Source organism: Xenopus laevis, chromosome 3L, assembly GCF_017654675.1.
Source record: "Xenopus laevis strain J_2021 chromosome 3L, Xenopus_laevis_v10.1, whole genome shotgun sequence".
NCBI classification, from domain to species: domain Eukaryota; kingdom Metazoa; phylum Chordata; class Amphibia; order Anura; family Pipidae; genus Xenopus; species Xenopus laevis.
In genome coordinates, this window is record NC_054375.1 from 129,150,751 (window position 1) to 129,174,608 (window position 23,858).

Here is a 23,858-nt window from a genome sequence, read left to right on the forward strand (position 1 = left end):
CTTTTATTATTATAATGTAGGGAGTGATATTCTGAGACAATTTGCAATTGGTTTTCATTTTTTTATTATTTGTGTTTTGTGAGTTATTTAGCTTTTTATTCAGCAGCTCTCCAGTTTGCACTTTCAGCAATCTGGTTGCTAGTGTCCAAATTACCCTAGCAACCATGCATTGATTTGAATAAGAGACTATGAATAGGAGAGGGCCTGAATAGAAAGATGAGTAATAAAAAGTAGCAGTACCCTTATATAGCGTTTTTGTTTTTTTGGACTAAGCATTATCAGGATGCACCGTCTCTACATACAGACAGGGATTTCCGCTATTATTATTATTATAAATAAAAAACATTTGTCGGCTCAGGATTTATTCATTGTTTAACCTTTCTAAACCTAATCTTGTGGAATCATGGTGGAATATCACACAGAATGTCGGTATCAAGCTGTGCTGTTGCACTACAAGCTCATGGTTATTTCTAACTGTATCTAGCAGGAGCAGCCTGCAGCATCCATCAGGTTCCATTGTCATTGCTTTGCACAGAGAGAAGCCCAGGGATGCTGGCAGTTAGGTGGGTGTGGCAGTGGGTGGTCCCAGGCATATCACTGTCACGGGCTTTTGTTTGCCATCAGCATTGAGAGCTAGAGGCTGGGCTACTGCTCCGTGACTATAATCCTGGAGATAACATGGGCTTTCCATCCTGGACCAGATAACACTTCCATGGCTGGAGATTAAAGGTAATTCTGGTTGGCCTTCTGCATTGCTCCTGACACAGGGAAGGTATAGAGCATGAATCTATTGCTGCGCTCTGTGATGGACAGACATTTTGCTTGCAGGTTCTGGCTTTTATCCATTCCTGATTTCACCTGAATGCTGTGGTGTATGGTTATTTTGTATTTATTTGCAATAAGGCATTTTAATTTAAGCCTGTTGTGTGCCATTCTCATGTGTTGTATGTTTACATATATATGTAATATATAAAATATATCCTGGGAGATGTGAGTATAAACATAATGGATGGATAAAGAATCCTGCTGACCTTATTTGCAGTTCTCTCAATGACCACAGGAGGGCAAAAATGCTTAACATCAAAATGTGCCCCTTTTAAAAGCAAGGCAAAAATCAGGGTGGATATTGTGCACCACCCTCTATCCTCTGCATTATATAGATATAAATGCTACCAGCTGTCGCCCTGTTTGCCTTTCTCTTGGCACTAGGGAGTAGCTATGCAGCAGCATTAATTCATGCAGCTCCAGTGTGGGCATGAAGGTGGAGCAGATCTCACGCTCATAATTAAAAAAGAACCATTCGGATGGTCCCAGCAGGAGGTAAGGAAATTCTTGCTATTTCTGTGCATAAATTACAGATTTAAAGGATTAAATGTGATCTGGAAGCAATCCTGTTGCCATTGCATTTATATCATGTAAATATCCCCGAGTAATGAGCCCGGCTAGTGACATTTCAGCAGGGTTAGTCAAACCCAACCCGAAGTCTATTTAAGGGAGTGACCTGTTTACTTCACTGATCCAGTTGAAGAGATGGTGGATTCACATGGGTATATAATAGGTTAATAAGTTACTACTAGGAAATGTTCAGTGACACAATTATGGTGCGAGAGATTGTATAACATACTGGTTCTGTTTGCTTTCTGTGCTTTCCCCGGCCACACACGGAAGCAACCCTACATAAAGATCTATTAGAAAGGCAGCCAGATAAGCTCAGGCTAAGCTGCTATAGCAAGGTGTGATGCTTCCCTATATAAATGTGAAACTGCATCGTGTAACTGAAAGGCTAGAGCCAATATCACTGCAGAATTACAGCAGGCTGCAATGATGGGCACCATTTAGCCAACCACTTGTTTCATAGACATTCAGTACTTTGCTGCTTTGTTTGGGTGTTCCCTACTTTGCAGCTAACATTGACCATGAATTCCCCAAGCACATTTCCGGTGTTTAATTAAAAGATTCCTACATTCCATACATTTGGCCAGATTGGGGTTGATTAAAGCTTTTTTGATGGTTTGATAAATACAGTGATATAATATAAACACCCCGAAATGTATCAGTGGTGCTGCCACTCCCTTGTCCCCCACTTGAAGCTCTGCACACCCAATGCTACGGACACATGGCCTTGCTCTTGTGATCGGATAGTTTCTATTAATTGCTGGAGCACGTCCTCAGTATTGTCAAGGTAAATTCTTAGGAACTAGTTTATTGTTGTTCTAAGATGCTGATACTGGGTGGTAGAACATTGCTCATGCTTACAATGCTTCTGTTTTCAATGCAATTCCGCACATACAATGGTCAGCAGCTCGTGTAGGAGGAAACAAATCTTACTGGGACACTGGTAGCGGCTGAATCTATTTGCATGTTCTTCCTAAATGAGAACAATGTAATCGAATTGCACTGTTGATAATAAATATAAATATGTCCTCCTTTTTAGTGTTGGCTTGTGGTCTCATTTTCCATGATGGCCCCTTGCTGCCCATTTCGGTAGACTGGATTTATCTTTATGCGAGTAAACAATTCTGCACAAGTTACTTGTACTTCTGTGATGCAGGTTTGTGTATCATCTTGTAATGTAAGTAAATGACATTTTTTCTGATGGAAAAAATTATATGGCAGATACTAAATGGGTACTTTGGGGCCATGGCCTCCTTTAACAATGTCTAATCCAAGTTCACATATCGATCGACAATATCTCTATCTCCATGAGAAAGAGCAGGTTAGCAAAGCATTGCCCTGTGAGCTAAGGCTTCTTCCAAATAAATGTTTTTTTGGCCATGTGATGTTGTTTCCTATAATTTAAAATGAGTTTCCTTATACAGGTATGAGATCCGTTATCCAGAAACCCAGAAATCTCTGAATTACGCAAAGGCGTCTCCCGTAGACTTCATTTTAATCAAATAAACTAAGATATAATTGATCCTTATTGGAAGCATAACAAGCCTATTTGATGTTTACATGATTTTCTAGTAGACTTAAGGTATGAAGATCCAAATTATGGAAAGATCCGATATCCGGAAAACCCCAGGTCCCAAGCATTCTGAATAACAGGTCCCATACCTTTTGGGGCAGATTTATCAAGGGTCGAAGTGAATTCGAGGGAATTTTCATAGTAAAAAAATTCTAAATTTAAAGTAATTATTTGGATACATCAACCATCGAATAGGATACTACGACTTCGAATTTAATTCGAATTCGATTTGAAGTAAAATAGTTCGAATATTCGACCATTCGATAATCGAAGTACTGTCTCTTTAAAAAAAACTTCGACTTCAATACTTCGCCAAATTAAACCTGTTGAACTGCTATGTTAGCCTATGGGGACCTTCTACAACCATTTTATAAGTCTTTACCCATCTAAGTAAAATCGTTCGATCGTACGCTAAAATCGTTCGATCGAACAATTTTACTTTGATTGCAGGATGTCCAAATTCGGGGAAAAATACTTCGACTTCGATATTTGAAGTATTTCAATTCAAAGGTCGAATTTCGAAGGATTTTACACTTCGAAATTCGACTCTTGATAAATCTGCCCCGTATAGTATGAATTAATCAGCGTAACCTCCCAAAAAGAGCCCTGCGCTAAATTCAAGCCTAGTGTTGGTCTCACTGTGGGCACTCAAATCTCCCTAGTATGTATAAAGTATTAAAGTTTTACATTTTATTATTTCCATAAATGACCTGCATTCAAAGTGAGCCGAGCCTGTGATACAATGAAATCCCTAAATGCAAAAGGCAATTTTATTTCATTGTTTATTTCCTTAAAAAGTCTACTTACTGGGAAGTTTATGCTTCATTTTCTTATTATTCTTTAGTGAATGGAATTTTAAGAGCAACTATATCATTGTAGCGTTATCCTATTGCAGCATCATTGCATCATATATAGCTAAGCAGCCCTAGTAGCTGTCTAAATGGCAACTGGCAATCTCGCTGTGCCGCAGGATTGACCCAGATTCATGTATACATGTACACATTTAGAGGGAAAATGTTGGAAAAACTTAGGCAAACTGCTGTGCCCATGACAAGGCAAGGTGGTAGGAGGCCTAGGAATAGAGAAAAATGGATGTATGTGTATTGTGTGGCCAGTAGTACACATAGCAAATGCATATTAATACATGGAAAAAGATATGTTTAGGACCACACAACAACTTAATTGGCAACCTGCGTGCTGAGGGTTAGGGCTTAAAGCAAACATACAGGATAAATAAAAAACAACAACTAATTTTGTAGGCAATTTTGAGTAATATATGGTGTTGCTTTTACATGGTGCTAAGAATGTATATTATCTTTAAAAATAGCCCCTTTATTGAAGCTCCCTATAGATGTTTCAAATGAGGGCAGGGTGTGTCCTAACGGTCCCTGCCAGAAGCACAGTAGGAAGGGTACAGCCAATCACAGCTCTGCAGTCACACCAGCACAGACAGGCTTCAGTTCCCTATCAGGTCCTGCTCGCTGCTGATTGGTTCCTGTCCTACAGTGCAGTGAGCTGAGTGTTGATGGCTCCTCTACACAGCCTGGGAATTCAGGGAGCAGGAAGTGGAACAGAAGGGAGGGATTATTAGGGTTTTTGCAGAAATATTAAATAAATCAGCCTGAAACTGCTTTTTAAGCACAAATCTAAATTAGTATAATACACTGGTAGGTTCTTATTTTTTACACAAAATGTCTCCTTTAAAGGAACAGTTCAGTGTGAAAATAAAAACCGTGTAAATAGATAGGCTGTGCAAAAAAATATGTTTCTAATATAGTTAGCCAAAAATGTAATGTATAAAGGCTGGAGCGACTGAATGTCTAACATAATAGCCAGAACACTACTTCCTGCTTTCAGCTCTATAACTCTGAGTTAGTCAGTGACTTGAAGGGGGGCCACATGGTACTTTTCTGTTCAGTGAGTTTGCAATTGATCCTCAGCATTCAGCTCAGATTCAAAAGCAACAGATATGACCCATGTGGCCCCCCTCAAGTCTCTGATTGGTTACTGCCTGGTAACCACGGTAACCAGTCAGTGTAAACCAAGAGAGCTGAAAAGCAGGAAGTAGTGTTCTGGCTATTATGTTAGACATCCAGTCACTCCAGCCTTTATACATTACCTTTTTGGCTAACTAACTATATTAGAAACATTTTTTATTTTGTACAGCCTATCTATGTAGCCAGTTTTTGTTTTTATACTGAACAATTCCTTTAAGAATCCATTGTGGTATCACTACTAATAAGCCAGCAAGGGTCCCTTTGATAAACCACATGCACACCCACAGGCGTTTTGTCTTTTAAATACCACTCAGATCCATAGGGGATCTGCCAATATAGTTGACACTTTCTTATTGATGCGGTCACTTCAGCTTCCAGATATGACATTAGCAACAAGGAAAGCCAGTTTAATGGCCACATCTATCAAGGAAAGTGTGAAGCAGCCTGACATTTAGGAATGATACTACAGAAAGTCTCCTCCTAGTTATTGTCTATTCTTTTTTTTTTTTTAAAGTGTTTTTATTGGTTTTCTCACACACAAAAAACAAGACAGACAGTGTCCCATAAAGGAAACAAAAAGTATACAGAGTCAGTAAAAAAAAAAAAAAAACCAACAGAGGAAATAAGAAAGAGGGGAGAAGAAAGAAAGAGAGAAAGAGAGTTAAAGAGGGTGTGGAGTGTGGAGGGGGTGGACAGTAGACACGACTAAAATCAGATGGAGCTAGCACAGATCATCCTTTCAGAACACATGAGGGCTATTAGTGTCAGAATTCAATACCCATAGCATCCAGACAGCTATAAATTTGTCCGTGCATCCTCTAGACATATATACTGCTTTATAGTAAGGGAGGGCTTTATTGACAAGGTCCTTCCAGTCCTCGAGTTTGGGTGCTTCACACTTATTCCACCGAAGAACAATCATTTTCCTAGCATAGAACATCAGCAGCTGGAGCAAAGTCCGACAACCAATTGACCCCACATCTCCATCCATGCATCCTAGCAGCGCTAGGCTGGGCTGAGGCAATATAGGGAAAACCAGAATTTTAGAAGTAAAGGAGAAAACATCAGTCCAGTAGCGAGTCAGTTTGGGGCACGTCCACACCACATGGAACCAAGTCCCCGGGTGCCCACAGCCTCTGGTGCAGTTCTGATCCCTGGTAGGATCCATATGATGAAGTCGCACCGGCGTGAGGTAAGAACGGTGCATAAACTTCAGTTGTATCAACTTGTCTCTAGCCGAAATTGTGGTGGCTAACATGTGGCGCATAATCAGCTCCCAGGACTCCTCGTCCAAATTCTCAATGTCCCTGATCCATTTCTGGAAACATTTAAGCGGGCGTTTTTCCTCAGGTGCCAACAGGATATGATAGATGGCTGAAAGAGGTTTGACGACTGCCTGAAGTTGCAGAGTGTTTTCCAAAGAGGTGGCTACAATAGTAGACTGCGGATCCGGGAATTGCGCCTGAGCAGCATGGCGAAGTTGACCATATCGAAACTGTGTAACATGCCGTGTTGGACAGGAGGCCTGAAGTTCCAGAAAGCTTTTTAGCTCTCCCTCACTATACAAATCTTTCACATATCTGAGTCCATTGCCTGCCCAAAATTTGTAATCCAGGTTAGTGAGAAAATGTGGGAGCAGCTTATTACACCACAGCGGAGCATGGGGAGAGTAGTAGGTCAAACCTGTGGGAGTCACCAATTTTTGAGCCAGCTGCCAGGCTCTGACTGTTGTTTTCATAGAGTGGGTAGCTTGTGGGTGTGCCTCCTGCCCTCTATAAGGCAAAAGCCTCAAGGCTTCCCTCGAGCCCAGTATCCCTGCTTCTAAAGTACAGGATGCATTAGTGCAATCAGATTCAAACCACCATCGCACCGTTACCAATAAAGCAGCCAAGTAGTATAAGTACAAATTTGGGACGGCAAGACCCCCGGCCTGAGTGGACCTGTGCAATGTTGCCATACTTATTCTGGGAACCCGTTTGGCCCAAATAAAGGAGGATATAACTGAGTTCACTTGTTGAAAAAAGGATTTGGTAAGCCATATAGGAGAATTTCTAAACATATAGAGAAATTTAGGAACATACTTCATTTTCAATAAGTTGATCCTACCGTATAGTGACAATGGCAAAAATTCCCATTGGGCAAATTTGGCAACCATATCTGCAGTAATAGGATCAACATTGACCGCCTTATAGCGGGTTATCTCTTGAGTAATCCAAATTCCCAGGTACAAAAAGGTGTCAACCCATTGCAGCGGAGAATCCGGAGATAACTGTCTTTTGGCCGCCTGATCCAAGGCAAACAATGTGGATTTATGCCAGTTTACATGAAGCCCAGAGTATTTCCCATTCTCAGTTATAATCCCCAGTAGGACATCAAGGGCCGGGCCAGGGTTCTCAAGGTATATCAACATATCGTCAGCGTACAACGATATCTTTTCGGTCAGAGTACCAATTCTCAATCCCGTAATCCCATCAGAATGCGAATTAGTTCTGCAAGCGGCTCAATCGCCAAACAAAATAAAAAGGAGAGAGGGGGCAGCCCTGCCTGGTACCCCTCCCCAAATTGAAACTGACCGAGAGCATAGAATTTGCCCTAATCTGAGCCACCGGTGAGTGGTACAGTGCCTGAATCCACCCCACATATCTAGGGCCAAAACCATATCGCTTCAAAGTTTGCCACAAAAAGGCCCATTCGACTGAATCGAAGGCTTTCTCCGCATCTAATGCCACAATGGTTCGGGAGCCAGCATTGTCGTGCCTTACCTGTAGATGAGTGAGAAGCCTCCGAATGTTGATATCAGTCGCCCTAGAGGGAATGAAGCCAGTTTGATCCGAGTGGACTAAATCTTGCATAAATGGCTTAAGCCTGTTCGCCAACACTTTAGCTAAAATCTTGGCGTCGCAGTTAATAAGCGATATAGGCCTATAAGAAGCACATTTCCGCGGATCTTTGCCTTTTTTAGGGATAATGGAAATATATGCACGGGACATGGACTCAGGCACTGCACCCCTCAGAGCAACATCGTTAAATATCTCCGTAAGTGGCCCCACCACCAAAGAGAGATGGTGTTTGTAAAACTCACCCGGGAGGCCGTCAGGGCCAGGGGCCTTGCCTGTAGGTAGCGATTTAATTACCTGCTCTACTTCCGACTGCTTTATGAGCGCATCTAACCGTTCCTGTGTAGCATCAGAAAGGTATGGCAGTGGGACGGCCCCCAGATAGTCAAGCAACTGTACGTCAGAACATGTCACCTTTGAGGAATAAAGTTCTTGATAAAACTGCCGAAATACATCCACAATGCATCGAGGTTGGGTTATCAACTCACCAGCATCATTTTCAATACATGGAATGGAAGCCGTACTACACTCGTCTCGCACCAGCATGGCCAAAAGCTTACCAGCTTTGTCCCCCATTTCAAAAAGCCTATGCGATTGCTTCTGAATGTACGCCCGTGCCTGTTCGACATTGGCCAGTGCAAGTAAGCGAGAGGACTGCAACCAATCATTCCTATTCGCATCAGAGGGATCAGCTAAATATACCTGTTCTTTGGCAGCAGTGTCTGACTCCAAAGAGCCAATCGTGTTACCCAGTTTCCTTTTTGCCTGGCTGATGCCCGACACGTACACCCCCCCTTGCTGTTGCTTTAAACGCCTCCCAGACCACAAACGTATCGGCAGTGCCCGGGTTAAGCTGCCAATATTGCACTAAAGCGGGTTGAACTACGGGTTCAGTGGCAGTGGTATCAATCCAGTGGGAGGGGAGCCTCCAAATCTTATCAATAGGTTCGGCCCGTAAGACCAATGTGAGCGTCAAGGGGGAATGATCCGATATGCCCCTGGGCAAGTATTCCACTGAGGACAATTTTGCTAATATATCTGGAGATACAAAGGCCAGATCTATACGGGAATGCGACTTATGTGTGGCCGAGTAACAGGAGAATTCCCTCGAATTCGGGTGTTTCCACCTCCACGCCTCAGTAAAGGCACTGCTATCCGCCCAGCTCTTTAAAGGCAGCTTGCTGTAGTGCGAGCCAGAAGTCGTATCAATCGCTGGGTTCAAAACCGCATTGTAATCCCCCAACAATACAATAGGAGACGGGACCATGTCTGCCAGAAGCGTTACAAGATGGGGTAGGAAGTGGGTTCAACAGCAGGGGGGGCATAGATAGAGGCCAGTAGAAGACTAACCCCATTAAATCGGGCCTGGACAAATATGTATCTCCCATGGTGATCCTGTTTGACCTTCTCTACTTGGCAATCAATATTCCTGTGCACCAGGATCGCCACTTCCCGAGAATAGGTGGAGTAAGTGGCATGAAAGGCTCTCCCTACCCATGCCCGCTTAAGTGCTAAAATTTTTTGCCCCGAGAGGTGGGTTTCCTGGAGCACAAGAACATCTGGTTTATGCCTTTTCACAAACTGGAACACTAATGCTCTTTTTTCTTTCGTACCCAAACCCCGTACATTCCAAGTGAGTAGTTTCAGAGATGCCATAAGTGTACAGTGCAAATAGGAACCGTCCGACTGCCAACCCATCTAGATCCCCTCCAACACTCCAAGACAGAAAAGAGACGAGAGGAAGAAAGAGAAGGAGAAAGAGAGGAGAGACAGAAAAAGCATAGAAAAAGTAAACCAAACAAAAAATATACAAGAGGAAGCATTGTTAAACATGACATCACATCATACAGGGGAATCCCCCTAGGCAAATCAAGCATAGGCCTATAAATCAGCCCGTAAGGCAGACCTAACTGCAAATTCCCACTAACTCCCCCCCCGCCCTGACCTACCGAACCAAAGACGGAGGCCCTAATCCCAAAACCTGTCTAACTAACTAAGGAGGCACACCGTAACTATCTAAGGTGTAACCAAAACTTCCTCATGGTGGCTGGGGCTCCAATGTGTCTTACCCCGTATGTTGTCACAGTCCTGCAAACAGCCTTACTGCGTAAAGTGCACTAGACAAGGAGGCCATCCGGCCTTAACGATGGTGATTGTCGATCCATTGGCTGACTTCAGTCGGATCTGTAAAGTAGCGGGTAACTGCACCATCAATAATCCGCAATCTGCTGGGGTAAAGCATGCTGTACTTAATTTCTTTCTCACGTAGTCTCCGTTTAACATCCTGGAAAGTGCGGCGTTGCCTTTGAATCTCCGCAGTAAAATCAGGATAGAATTGCAGCGTAGCGTTGAGAAAACGAACTTCGCCTTTTTGCCGAGCTGCAGACAGAATGGCGTCTCTATCTCTGTAATTCAGGAGACGTAGGATAAAGGGCCGCGGCGTCTCACCTGGTATGCGCCGCGTGGGGATCCTGTGGGCTCTTTCCACGGTATACGCAGCGGACAAAGCAACAGGCGCCAACACATCTTTAAGCAGAGCTTCAATAAAATCAGTAGGAGAATGCCCCTCAGCTCCCTCCGGCAAACCCATAATGCGTACATTGTTTCTCCGCGAGCGGTTTTCAGCGTCTTCCGCCCTTTGGTGTAGCAACTTTACTTGTCGCTGCAACTCCGCCACCAGTGGCTGTTGTCTTGCAAGAGTATCCTCCGCATCCCCCACGCGGCGCTCAGCTTCCGACACCCTCTCTCTCACCTTCTCGAGATCCGCCCGAAATATGGAGACCTCAGCCTGGATCTTCATGCGAAGGTCGTCCATTTTGGAGGAGAGGGCCGTCTGGGATTCCCGGATAGCGTTGAGCAGCATAGTGGACTCCGGCGAGAGTTCTTTGAGCTGTACTGAGTCGGCATCTGAAGCCCCAGCCGCTGACGGTGGAGACGCCGCTCCCGGAGGTGTCTCCGTCATACCCAAGATGGCGTCCGGCCCGCTGTTGCGTAGTTGTTTTTTAGAGAGTCGCGGTGCCCTTTGGGATCGCCTCGAGCGCCTACCGCTCATATGGACGAGATAAGTAGAGTATCCGGTGCAGTGCCCACTCACTTTCTCAGTAAAAAATCGGCGTTGGGTATACTTCAGGATGGGTTAAGTGCGGAGCTCCAGCCAGACACGTCTGCTCCGTTCCCTCACATAGCCACGCCCCCAGTTATTGTCTATTCTACAGAGTATGATGTCAGTCAGGACTAGTGTGGAGTATTGCAGGGCAAATACAAAGACTTTAATGCAATACTCAAGTCTGGCCTTGGTCCTAGACCCTTTTTTTCACTGTGTCGCTGTAATAACTCCAAATGCATTGCATTTGGCAAGAAAGATTCTTGTATACAGACATACAGATGTGTCTCTTCATCTGCAACAGCTGAACGGAAGATTACTAGCTACTTTAGCTACTCACACTGGTAGGCAAATTGGCCATAAAGGTTGCCATTATCTGCCTTTGTGTCTGCAGCTAAACACATAAGGGCAGATGTCATATTCAGTGGGTTACAGTACTCATTTTTGTGGCAACCCTAGGGAACATATGCATCCTTGGAATCTTCCCCAGAAAGCTGCTGCCCTTGTTACGGCACAGCCCCATTCACATATTTCAAAGGAAATGATGTGCATGTTTAATTGTAACCTGCCTTTTCCAAATACTATGCTACTATTGATGGGAGGTTTGTTATTTGCTCTTGATAAAGTCCTCCCGGTTGAAATGTCATGTGTTTGATGTACAACACTAAATACATTTGGGAACTCCCCATTGTGAATTGCTCTATTAACAGCTGAGCTAGTAGCTGTATGGAGCTGTAGCGGTTCCTGTAGTTGATTCAGTACATAGTTGAGGATTTAAGAGCAGATACCGTCGGCTCTTGAGTCTTGAATGAGCATTGAGATGATGCTTGTGTGCTCTGTTTCATAGGTGGTTATTGCTCATGGCCTGTATGACTACTAAATTGACCTTAATCATAAAGACAAAGACCATATACTTTGTCTGATGATTCCAGGTACTCCTGGCAGAATAAGGAAAAGGGACACTTCTTAAGATATCAGCAGTCAGTCTGACTCACTTGGCTATTTTAAGTTCGCTCCTCTGTTATCCTCCTACGCAGCCACATGAACACAAACCTGCTGCATCTCCCCAGCATTCTGCTCCTTGTTGTAGCTATGGTCTCATTGATTGGTAACCTTTTCAGTGCTATTGCAGCCTGGAACATTTCTTCCTAAATGTGTATTTCCTTTTTGGGCATCCCCTGTCCAACTAGCAATGCTATTAGAAGGTGTATATGCCGATATCCTCTTTCTGCCTCCTACAGATTTACTATTGAATTAGACCATTCAAGCTACATTAATGAATGTACACTGATATACATTTCTCTCTGAATGCAAATATTCTAATGAATAAATGAACATAATTTTCCTGTGTCGCGTAGCGGTTTTTAAATAATTGGTTTGATAATGATTTACAATATATACATCTGCTTTGATATATGAATCAAATCCTTGGTTTAGGTAAAAGCAGCAGATTTTGGGGCGGCTATTAACCAATGGTCAAGGTGCAATGTCTTTGTTCTATGTATATTGCTGGGTAAACAGCAAACACGGGTATTGTTACCCAGCAAATATCCTTGGACTTAACAAACAGACAGCAGACAATAAGTAGCGATGGGCGAATTTCCCGCCAAATTGCGAAACGCTGACATCAATTTCCGGGCATCAAAAATCTACACCGGCAACAATTTTTACGCTGGCGACAATTCCGACACGCATTAAAGTCGATGGGCGTGCTTTAATTGTCACCAGTGTCGGCAAATTGTCGCGGCCAATTAATTCACCGGCAGCAAGACGCAGAAATTCACAGCGTATTCGCACCTGCCGGAACAATTCACCTATCGCTAACAATAAGCTATCCAGACAACTTATCTGAGTAACAAATAAGGCCTGGTACAAAGCTAATACTTTGACTAGTTAGAAATTTGTGTTTATGACAACAGTTTGCATAACACATTAATGCACAAGTAAGCAGTTGGGTTGAGGGGTTTCTATAAAAGGGAGCTTCACTTTACATCAGGAGCTTCACCTTGGACCCATGAGTGGGTGCCAGGATTTGGATCATCGCTTGATTATCAGGAACCTGAGGGTGATGAACCAAAGGTTGTGGGGCTCCCCGATTGTGTTGAATTAATGCTGAACTGGCTATTCTTGTAAATTACTATCATACGAAGCTAAGTAAATGTTTTTACTTGTGTGTGTAAGTTATTGCTCACAAGCAGTATATCAAAAGGTTGTATCATTGATACTGTATATTTGTATTAATATTTTTAATAATATTAATTAATAAAATGATTAATATTGATAAAGGTTCACCCCTTTATTACATCCTGTGAATCACCACATTTTAGAATGAACTCCACTATACTATTTTTGGATAATTTGTATGTAAGGCAGTAATATTATTATGCAAATTCCAATGCATATGTCACCCAGAGGGGTTAGTGGCTGCTATTTCTAAAATAGTTTACAGGGACTTAATAGTCTACTCCCCCATGCAGGGTACCTCTGGCTGCGCTGCAGTGTCGGACTGGGGTGTCCAGGGCCCGCCAGGGCTCCCACCCCAGTTGCTAAGTTGGCAGGCCATCCTATACCAACCCATCCTATACCAACCCATGCCCAGAGCCGGGCCACACTGGGCAGGCGCCCTAGGCAACCTGGGCCGACGCTGCGCCGGCTGAATGTGCGCATGCGCAAGTTGACGCCGGCGCGCATGCGCGTTTTAGCGCCAGTGCGCATGCGCAGAAGCGGAAGTCGGCGTGCGCACATGCGCAGAAGCATCAATCGCGTGCAAGAAGACGGGAAATGAGAGAACCGGACATGGGGTAGGCGACAGAGCAGGTACGTGCCTGGCGCCCCTCCAACTTTGCGCCCTAGGCACGTGCCTACTCTGCCTACCCCTAGTTTGGGCCCTGCCCATGCCCATCCCCCAGCATCACATCAGTTGATGTTGCTGCACAGCCTTTCAAAGTTATATGTGACCGTGTGAGGAGCTGGGATTTGGCCTGGGTTGGCAGGGCCTGCCAGGTTTTTTCCTGGTCTCCCACGACCCAGTCTGACCCTGCTGCACTGACATATGCACACGAAGGAAACACAACCCCTGTTCCTCAGACCATACACTGGTGCCCACCAAAATTTTGCCCAGTACTCTGACTGCCCTAACCCGGTCTAATCCTGTGTCCACTGAAAACAGGGCATAGAAATAGCCCCTATGGCTTAGATCTACGGCACTTGGGGTTGTGGTGCTCAAAAAGAGAATGGTGGTAGTCAATTATGGCCAAAATCAGCATTCATTACGTCCCTTTGCAAACCATAAGAAACACTATGGCAAATACAGCAGACTCCACTCTGAGACACTCCACATTTCCGAGCAGAGGTCATCTGTTCTTGGCCTGAGTACCTTGGCTTTTAAAGAAAAAAAAATCCAATGTAAAACCAAAAACTTTCATAATCTGAAAGAAGTCATTAGAAGTCATATCATAGATGTAATAGAAAGCAGTCTATGAAGCCCAATGGGCCTCCAATCAGACAACCTGTTCTAAACTATCAGCACTGGCAAAACACATGGAATTGTTTCTTTTCATTTCCCAAACATGATAATTGGAACCCCCTAACTTATGGCATAACTGTGGAATTGTCCACCACTACTGCTATGGCAACTGTCATTATTCACAATCGAATTAAAGGGGTGGCTCACCATCAGGTTAACTTTTAGTATGTTATAGAATGGCCCCAGTTTTATTTTTTATTGTTTTTGGAATATTTGGATTTCCTTCTGACACTCTTCAGCTTTCAAATGGAGTTCTGTTGCAGCCAAAAAAACAAGTTCCTCTGTGAGGCTACAGTTTTATTGTTATTGTTACTTTTTTTTCTTTCCATTCTATTTTGACCCTCATCTATCCATATTTATGTCTTTCTTTCAAAAACTCTGCCTGGCTGCTAGGTTAAATTGGACCTGAGCAGCAACAGAGCTGCCGAATTTCCAAACTGGAGAGCTGCTGCACAAAAAACTAAACAATTCAAAGATGGCAAATAAAAAATGAAGACCAATTGCAAATTGTTTCAGAATAGCATTCTCTGCAGCATACTAAAAGTTATAAAGAGCCCCTTTAATGTAAGACAATTCATTTTGTTTAAAAATAAGGTCATGACAATAAACGGCACAAAGGAAGAATAGCTAAGAGTCACAGGGACCCCTCATATTCACTAATACCTTAAATACAACTTTCCAATGTCTTTTAAGTTTCTTCTGCAGTTAAAGTGTCCCTTCTGCCTATTGGGAAAGAAGCTTTATGGCCCAAAGCTTCAAAGATTGTTACAGTACAAGTTACCGTCCCCTGTATCTTTATCTGAGCAAAGCAGCACAAAAGTATTTGTGTCCAAATGAAACAGATCTGACAGTGAGAGGTGTATTCTTTTTACTGTGTTTCAGCACTCTGGACAGCTCTCCAAAGCCATTCTCATTCTATCCCAGCGTTTGATGGATTTTTTTTGGGTCAAGCCCACCTTGAAGGTCATCTCTTTGAAGAACTCATAGCAATGTTTGATATACTTTATATGAAAACTTTGCAGTATCAGCCATAGTTATAATAATATATAGAACAGCAAATGTGTGCTCGTTCCCAAGCCCCACTCTCTGTGATCCTCATGCTAAACTTCCAGGAATATGTAGGAAAGCAAATAGACTTTTTCCCAAATCAAACCCTAACTGGACTTGTGGACTGGGTGTTCCCAGAGTCATATATACTGTATGACAAGAATTTACATATGCAACTAAAAGCAGATTTCTTTACACATTTAGCTGAACTCTAAACTCATCAAGTGGATCACAAATGTTTAATCTTCATAAGGCAATGGAATTTGAGTACTATTATACTTATCCATCCTTTAAAACATGAACGTTAGATAACATTCCTCTAAAGGTATTTTTGGCTCAGTTTGGCTTCTCTACCACATGTTTTTATCCTGAGCCTCCATAGTAATATGATCACTTTCAGTCTAGTGGTAAGTGGAAACAGTTTGTTTGTTGGCTGCTCTTATTGAGAAGGTAAAATGGATCCTGCCTTCTGTTTAGAGCCCTGAAAACATCCCATCTAAAACCATTGCTTTAAAGAATTATGGAAACAAAGTGACAGCTGAGCATAGGCAGTATCTGAATTTATTGGTGTTATTTATAATGAATTTATCACACTTGTGGAAGTGGTCATGCCCCAACATAATTTTGAAATGTTTATCACCAAAATATGCCAGTTTGGGTGGGATTTTAAAAGAATATCTATTTGCTCTCCTAGATACACCTGAAAGCCTAGATTGAAGGTCAATTAGGGTGATCTTTAGGGTGAAAATGGGTTACTTACCTAGATATGCTTGGAACTGCAGAGAAATAAGTGATATATCAGTATTCTCTAATTAGCTTGTGTACTGGGGACTGCAAAGGCGGTTTGTATTAGGAAGAGAAAAGGGAATATTAATGAGTAAACAATGCAGATGGAGTTAATGTCTTGAAGGAAAGGGCCTCTGAAAGGCTGCATCCTGCACATAAAAACTCATTAGCATGAACAAACAATAGGTAGCAAAGGTAAATAAAAAATATAATAAACAGTTATGCCATGTATTTTACAAACTCTTCAGGTTAAATGCATTGTTATACGGCCCAGACTGTAGCTTCCGGAAATTCCAGGGGGGCTGCTGTAAGATGCCATAGACAATCACTAGTAACTGGGAGGGGGGCTGACCTATATTGAATCCTAGCCAGGACTTCATTGCTTTTGACAGTCATCAGCCAACACTGTTTTCATTTGAACATCTCAGGAGAGGTCTATGGGCTCTCTTTTGGAATGCAGAAACATCGGGCAGTTCATTGAGTGCACAGAGCAGGGTGCAAGGTACAACGCAAAGTACAACACAGTGGATTGTGCCCATAATTGCAATCTACACATAGACCCCTTTGGGTTCTATTCCCAGGAGGTTGAGGCTTCTGTAGACAGATACAAGATTTTATGAGTATAATGCAACATAGGGTCGCCATTCCATCCCTTTATCTATGAGTATGTTGTACAGATGGCTTTAATCGGGATAAATAAATACAATTATATGACTGAACGCACTTAAAACATTACCTTTACACCATGCATTTTATGGACCTGGGCCAGCTAAAGGATGCTATTGGCAGCCTACTATAAAGTGCACTGAATGGCTGATGAAAAATCCATTTTAGTTTGTGCAGCAGACTGCCTTCCCTTCTGTGCAGCCATATAAAATACAGCACAGCTTATTACTAACCATCCATTGGCGCCTGTGTATTTAATAGCTGTGCCTTTGAAAGCAAGCACCTGCCAAATGGACATGCTTCAGGGCTCATTAGAACTGAGTTCAGATATTCAGCATGTTGAAACGTAGAAATCAGAACACTAGCATGATTATAGTTTAAGAAACTGAGGCAGGAACCCCTGCATAATTTAAGAAAATTAAGCAATTTTCTACTATACATTCATTCACATGTTTTAATAGATGTAAAGTTACATATAAAAGTGATTGCGATCGAAAGCTGTATCTGTGTGGCTTTATTCCTGGTTCTGACTCCTGACACAACGTTGCAGCAAGCTGATTAACACAACTGGTGTTTTGGTGCTCTGGGTAATTTCCAGCTTGATGGACACTAGGGCAAACCAAACACTTGCAGTTGTTCCTTTATTGGCAACCATGTCTCTGGCTGATAATTTAATGACCAAAAAATGAACCAACAGGATTTCTATTTAGATCAATGCATCTGGAAATTTCTAGTGTTTTGCCAAATGCTGAAGTTGGAAATTATGCAGGTGACAAAACATGTGTCAATGTCTTGAATGTAAAGGGGAACTATCTTGAAAATGAAAATTTAAAATGAGCTTCCTCATACTGAGACAAGAAACCTTCTAAATACAATCAATTAAATATTCTGCATCATTTCTGAAATAATCAAGTTTATGTTCATTATTCCTCTCTCAGCATCTGTTTATCTCTTTATTCTGTCTTCATGCGGCAGTTGGGTGTCTGATATTTATTGACATTAAGATCAGATATATTTTATAGGGGGGGATCCTTCCTAGCAGATGAATTAAATAACTGATTCCAGTACAAACAAAATCTAACAAAATAACTGCCTTTTGCCCAAATTTTGCATGTAAAGACACATGATGTCTGGCGATTTTTAATAGAGTGAGCTCTAATACATCTGCTAGGAAAGGGAGTCCCCCTATAAGATATATTGGATCTAACTGTCAATGAATATCTGACACCCAACTGCTGCATGAAGATAGAATTAAGAGAAACAGAGCTGAGGGATAGTGAAGATAAACTTATTATTTCAGAAAAAGGTACAGAATTTTTATTATATATTAATATAATAAACTTCTTATTTTAATATGATGAAGCTTATATAAAATTTAAATTTTCGTGATAGTTCGCCTTTAAGAGCATTGATCTCTAACCGACAGCCTGGGTCCTTGTGGTGTTGCTTTATTTTTTTAGTTGCTTTATTTGTGTCACCTGATAAAAAGGGAACGCCATCTTAAAGAGACAGCACAAGATACTTGGGAAGGATGGAATTCAGCTCTCATCACTTGACCTATATCCCTGTTAGTAAATGACCGAATGCTGTGCGTCTGACTACATTACATTTCAGGAATTCAAGTTTAATAAAAGCTAACCTTGTATGAACCTAGATCTGCTCAAAGAGAAGCTTGGCATCTGGCATCCTTGCATTGATCAGCCTTTAATGCTTCAATGCTTGTCCACACTTTCTAGCTTTATCTGCTGACATGTCACTCTAGCTTTATTTTCCCCCAGAAAAGATGGCATCCCTAATCAAAACTAATCGCTGATGGATATCTCTGGGTAACGGTACTGGTATAGTTTAGCATCTATGTTATGTTTATAAACAGTGGGCAGATTTAAAACTGGGTAGTAACCACATGGCAACCGATCACACATTGCCTTTCATTGTTCAACCTACAGCTGGCTGTAAAAATCCAATTATAGGCTTTTCTGTATTATGCTATTCTATTATTTATTAAAAATGTCTCATTTCCAACTTGGTCATTGGTACTTATGCTAGGGACATTTACTTCTCTGGACTGGAGACTGGAGGCCCATGGGAACTTGTTTTTTGCCTTTTCATTTTGGTAACATGTGTCACTTTTCCCTCCCTCTTTGAGCTTTTATTTAATAGCTATGAAGTTTATTTTTTTAGGTAGAGCAGTGGGTGGAGTAGGCAGTGAGTTTATCTCCTGGAAGCAGCCATCTGTCCCCTCTCTGACTAGATCATGAGACAGATCTGCATGTGGGAGATGCTGTCACATTTTCAGACTGCAGGGACAGTACACGGTGGCCCACATGGGACAGTCACTGGAGCCCAAAGCCCGTTGCCAGGAGTGGAAGGTCCCTGAAGTCTGAGACGATTGCCTCTTGCCTGATGCTGCTGGGAGATGCTCAGTGAGTAACTGTGTGTTGTGGGGACAGTTATTTGGCAGGAAAGAGAGGAGTTGTCTGGGGCATCAGAATCTGAGGGGCCCCATATATCAAAGTACAAAATAAATAATATTTTGTGTAACAGTCATTAGATTATTTCTGTATGTATATATTGTATGTAAGGCTTGGCTCCAGTTTTCCTTAAAATACAACTCCCAGCTCCTGACTGCTGCCTGGGGGATTATGGGAGATGTAATACAACCGCTAGAGGACTACATGCCTCATGTATGTAATTCAGCCATCAGGCCACTGGGGAATGCTGGGAATTTTCATTCATGAATATATATTATTCCTATTCAGCCTCACATTGTTTGCTGCACTTCCTAGAGTGGGTAAGTTAATAGGTCTGATTACCCCATGGAGGGCAAACATACTGTATTAAAGAATTTATTCTAATTTGCAAGCAACTAGGGTTACTGGGAGTTTTAGTTCACAACAGCTCACGGCCCCTATATTTTGCACAAGTGAAAAGAAAACCCCAGGATCTAATATTAAATATAAAGGGTAGTCACATTTTGTGGCTCCTCCCCACGCTGAGACTGCTGGCTGTCCCTTTGTTATGAACAGTGGTTCTTTTTCTCTATGCAAAAGGAGTTGTGAAAAAATAAAATATCTGTGAATATTAGGGATGGGCGAATTTGACCCGTTTCGACAAAAATTCGCCGACGCCCATTTTTTTTAGTCTACGGTCGTCGTTTTCGCAGCGAAACAAGGCGAAAAATTCGCCCATCCCTGATATATACATAATTTTATCAGATTTTGACAAACTTTGACAAACACGTCTCTTGGTCAATTTAGAGAGGTTTTTGGTGAGTGTCGTCAAAAAAGGGGGGAAAGGTGATTCCTGCCACAGAGCTGCACTCATTTATTAACAGGGACTATAAACAGGATACGGACATAATCGTGTTCTGAATAATTAACAGTTTCAGTATATTTGTGCAAATTGGATCATCTTCTTACAGGTTTTGAGGAGCCGTAAGATAATGAAATTGCTTTGGGAACATTTAACTTCAGCACCATCACACCAGTTTGCATGCTCAGGCTGGGGGAGCGTAGCAGCAGACTAAAGAGTTATCAGGCACTATTTACAGTATAAGTGGATACGGTGCAAAATGCTAAAACTGGTGCAATTTTTCATGTTTCATGTTTATTTCCCAGAGTCCATGTATGAAATGATATCTGATAATTAGGGGAATTTTTTTTGTACAAGTGCTTTTTCTATGGTGCTTATACAAATTAACATTGTTGAAAAGACACAAATGTCCATCAAGTTCAACCTTTTAAGTCTACATATAAACTACCTAACTGCTAGTTAATCAAGAGGAAGGCAAAAACCCCATTTAAAGCCTCTCCCATTTGCCTCATAGAGGGAAAAATTCCTTCCTGACTCCAAAATCTGACCAGTCCCTGGATCAACTTGTACTCTGAGCTATCTCACATAACCCTGTATTCCCTCACTTGCTAAAAAGCCATCCAACCCCTTCTTAAAGCTATCTAATGTATCAGCCTGTACAACTGATTCAGGGAGAGAATTCCACATCTTCACAGCTCTCACTGTAAAAAACCCCTTCCGAATATTGAGGCGGAACCTCTTTTTTTCCTAATCGTTATGGGTGACCTTGTGTCAGCTGGAAAGACCTACTGTTAAATAAAGTATTGGAGAGGTTATTGTACAATCCCTTTATATATTAAGGGCCTCTTCTTCAGCGAGAACAACCCAACTTGCCAAATCTTTCCTCATAGCTGAAATTTTCCATACATTTTACCAGCTTTACCTTCTCTGGGCCCTCTCTAATTCATTAGTGACCCGTTTGAGTGCTGGAGACCAAATATTCTATCCATAATCCATATTCTAGATGGGGCCCTACCAGGGCTCTGTACAGTGGAAGGTTAACCCCCTCTTCCCATGAATCTATGCCCCTTTTAATACAGCTCATTACCTTGTTTTACCTTGTTGCCTGGCATTGCTTGCTACAGCCAAGTTTATATACAAGGACTCCAAGTTCCTTTTCCATTATGGATTTGCCTAATGCAGTCCCATTAAAGGGGACCTGTCACTCATAAAAAAAAAGCTGCATAATAAGTCATTTTCATGTTAAACATGAATTACAAATTATTTTGTTTATTAAGACACCCATAACTGTTATAAACTCATTTAAACGTCTCAGTTGTCAATCATATATTGTCTACCCCTCCTCTATGCCATAGAGATGGGGCAGGTAATTACTTTCACTTTCCATTCTGCACTTGCTATTGATGTCATTGCTCTCCCCACATTCCCTCTCCCTCCTCACCATCTAATTGTGTAGCCAGTGCATGGGCATAAGGTGCCCCATTCCGGTGCATAAATAAGATTTTGTCTTGCGGCAAAGCTTGCCTTAATAAAACTTTTGAGAAAATGGCTGCTGCCTGTTTCACATGATTGTGAATTCCAAGAATTGTGAGTAAAGTTTATTTTGCTTGACTAACACCAAAAAATAAAATTTGGAATTATTTCTTCGGATGAAAGGTCCCCTTTAAAGGGGACTTGTCACCTTAATAAATAATTTCAAATTCTATTTTATGATGTTAAGGTTGTTGGGGTCTCAACTGCCTGTTCGGGTTGCAGCTTTGTGAAACCCGAACAATAATCTGTCCAAAAAAAACTCCTCCTGCACAAGTCACAAACATGCCCCCAAATCTCTTAACAGCACCCCATAAATCAGTGCATCATGCTCGATACCATAATCCAGACCCTCATTCATTTTTTGCGGAACTAATAGGTGGCAACCCTAGAAGCTATTTATACGGACCCCAAACCCTAGTCTAGCATTGGGGGACGGGGCCCTTAATTGTTTTTTACTGCTAACATTTTCCCCATTTTTGTGCTATTTTTGTAAGGTTTATGGCTGCCCTTAATCATGTGAACCTACAGTGAATGCTGTGCTGATTCTGTGACATGTTTATAACAGCTGAGCCTCTGGATACAGCTGGGACATTGGGTTGCCAGTAATTGTTGGGGGACGGTTGGCTGGCAGCAGCTGCCTGTGTTCTTGTAACACGTATGTTTGTACATGTTTATGACTAGATGACTTTATAGAGATAGAGCGAGGGTGGCAGTTAGCTTGCTGCGTGACTATCCTCACTCCTGTCACTGTATCCTAGCAACCCCAGGGATGCTGCAGTTCTGTAGAAGAGGAGGAGGGCAATAGAGAGAACTGGGATTTAATGCCTTTAACCGCTTCAGTACCATGGAGTCAATGTACTTTCTTTTTTCATATGATATAAAGAATGGCAAGTTAAAGGCAGATCTAAATAAATACAGAAAATGTTATGTTAATTATTATGGTGACAGAACATATATTGTAGCCAGCAGATTAGTTCATGGAACACGGAAGCAGCCCATAGAGTCATGTTTGGGCCTACAAGGCCTGTACAGTCTATTAATTCAGCTTGCATGTCCCGGTGGTTCCTGTTAGGTGCCTGTAGGTGACCTGTATTATATGTAAGACACACCAGAGGCCCTATAATGAGCAATAAAGGCTGTGAAGCAGGAGGATTTAGGCTGGCATGTAACACAGTGCAGATGGATGTTCAGTTCTGAGATAGTATTTATCAAGGCAAAACTAGGACGCTGCTGCTGTCAAGCAAATAATCCATATTTATCAAGAGAGAACATTTCACTGGTTTCCTTGGCATGTTGTCATAGAGCAATAAATTAACAGAATTTAAAGCTGCTGTCATTTTGGGCCTTTTTTTGTTCAGCACAAGGATACCCTGGTACTGGTGGTAGAGTTCTCTTATCTACTACTCTGCACACCCACACACACGCTGAGATGCTCACAATAGCCTGAGATGCTCGCGTAATGAGACGCAGTAACAGACGGCCTCAGGTGCATGAAAAGCAAAAAGATGCAGATTTACGTACAAAGTCCACCGAGCTACACATACAGGGATTGGATCTAGAGCATGAATTTGCATCGAATAAATATGCGGGTATGAAAATCCAAATTATGGAAAGATCCATTATACAGAAAACCCCAGGTCCCGAGCATTTTGGATAACAGGACCCATACCTGGATATACTTATATACTTATATACTTATATACTTACAGCGTACCCCAAGTCACTCCTTAGATTCACAAAGACTAAATCAGAGAAATAGAGGGCTAATAGTATAATACAGGGAGGTTGGGGCCTTTTGGGTATTGGTACAAGCTCTGGAGTGATAAGTGCTGCATTATTGCTTGTATGAATGCCATTGGTCAGTTGAAGCCCAGTGCAAAATACAGAATTTAGCTCTGAACTTAATGCCTGAGAATGCCCCTATGCCACACCCCCTCCCTGTTTTTAACCATGCCAAGGCTTGAATAAATAAGCTGAAGGGCCGCAGGATGAACCTCCATTATATCAAACTATTTCTACAGAATGTTACGGGAAATAATATTGTAGTAATATAGTGAATAAAGTACCCCCTCTTGTAAAATAT

The 23,858-nt window shown here is 42.1% G+C and overlaps 1 protein-coding gene across 4 annotated transcripts in view; it reads left to right on the forward strand.

Moving 5' to 3' along the window:
* The first annotated feature begins 582 nt into the window (after positions 1-582).
* The window catches only part of add2.L (adducin 2 L homeolog), a 50,113-nt gene continuing 26,837 nt past the window's right edge, over positions 583-23,858 (forward strand). The window contains exon 1 of one of the 4 annotated variants that reach the window (XM_041586946.1): positions 583-729. The gene's annotated coding sequence lies outside the window, so the exon portion shown is untranslated. Of the gene's footprint in view, positions 730-1,186; positions 1,321-19,173; positions 19,354-23,858 lie in introns of those variants that run through there. The other 3 variants (XM_018253389.2, XM_041586945.1, XM_041586943.1) reach the window with 3 other exon arrangements.